This window comes from Brassica oleracea, chromosome C2 (assembly GCF_000695525.1).
Source record: "Brassica oleracea var. oleracea cultivar TO1000 chromosome C2, BOL, whole genome shotgun sequence".
In the NCBI taxonomy this organism is placed as follows: Eukaryota; Viridiplantae; Streptophyta; class Magnoliopsida; order Brassicales; family Brassicaceae; genus Brassica; species Brassica oleracea.
In genome coordinates, this window is record NC_027749.1 from 11,895,160 (window position 1) to 11,897,127 (window position 1,968).

Sequence of the window (1,968 nt, forward strand, 5' to 3'; positions counted from 1 at the left end):
TGCAGTTTGTATACCTTATTGCTGTTATGAATTGTTTGGTCATGTATGAGTAGTTCTCTTGTTAGATTTTAGGGTTTAAATAGGTTATGAGAGATTAGCCCCAACTATAGATTGCTAAGGTGTGATATTCATCATTAGAATTGTCATTAATGCTTGTTTCTAGATTAGCTACCAAGAACTTGCCTTAGGAATTGTAGACATAAGCAATAGCTTGCATCTCACTCTGAATCCATCCTAACTGAGTTAATATTGCTAGAATAGGCGAGAGCTGATTCTAGGAAGCTTAGTGAGCATATTCAATCCGCGCATTAATGTTTGACCAAAAGCATCAATCGATATTCCTATCGAATAATCGGTCGACGTTTCAACAAGTGTATCGATGGATAGTCCTATAGAATAATCGATCGACACTGGTCAATAGACAAAACTAGAAAGCGAAAGCCTAATGGTTTGTTATTAAGTGTTGAGCTCTATAATATCATGCATACAACTTATTAGACATCTGTAGTATTATAATCCTAATTACCTGAATAAAAACCCTAAGTCTAGATATTTCCATTGAAGTATCAAAACTCCAATCAATCAATCGAGCAATTACTTGCTCGCAAACTTGTAACTTTTCATTTAAATCATTAAACAACCTAGCTTAACAATTCTGATTAGATTTATTAGGTTTCCTAGCTCCTTGTGGATTCGATCCCTAAGTACTACAACTGAACCTCTTATTTGAGAGAGTAATGCACTTCTTGGGTTATTTGAGGATATCAAATAGTAATTTATTTTATAAATATAAATCATTGGACAACTCAAAATATATTAAAAATGAAAATAAAATATTAACCAACTGTTATAATTTAAAATATATGCATGAGACTTCAGAATATTATCGTTATAAACACAATATATCTTAAGTTATATATAATCTTCATAAATTATATTTACATTTTTAAGACAACAACCACCTAAATAGATACAAGAAATTAATCAAAATTTTAATATAGATAGAATAAAAATATTACAGTTGAATTTAGAGATGCAATCCAATTTATCCAAATGTTAACTAAATCGACCGTAAAAATAACAAAACCGATTGGATATAACATATATAAAATCATATTTATAATTAAAGTAATATAATATTATTATTATTATAAATAATGCATACAAATTATAAATTAATTCAAAATTAAAAGTAAATAGCAATCGATTATTATAGTATACTAGATTTTTTACTCGCGCTATGCGCGAATCTGCTTTAATAATTTAATTTAATTTTGCAATATTTTTTAAGAAAAAGATGAATTTCGTAAAAAATATTTTTATTAATATTATTAAAATATTATTTGATTTCCTATTTACATTGTTATTATAAATTTGTTATTTTTGAACTTAGGTATTTATTTGTTTGTATTATAAAAGTAAAATTACTGTTACTAAAGTATTTATAGTTTCTTATAAGTACATAATTTTAATATCACATAGATTTCTCAGTACATATACACTACTATACTATGCTATACACTACTATGAATACTTTATTAATAATTAGTTTTATTTTTTAATAATATTAAGATAATATAATAGAAATTTTTTTTATATACATTTTTCTATGAAATTTATTTAAAGTGTGCTTTATTATTTTTCATAGTTAAGTTTTTATACAATTTTACCATTTAAATAACTAATATTTAGATATCAGTTTGTTTGTATACGTAAATGTATAAATGTATTTATAAACATGTGTATATTGTTTCTTAATAAAAAAATTAAAAGCGTCATATAGATTGTTTCATGCTTATTAACTAATACAACACTGTTATAAATATTTTATTATAATTTTCTATGTATTTCTATTTGAGTGACATAAAAGATTAATCCTTATGCAATATATCTAACTTTTTTGTATTTACCAAATTTTTAGAATGAATGTATTATTATATACTTATTTTATGCATATTTGTATTTAAA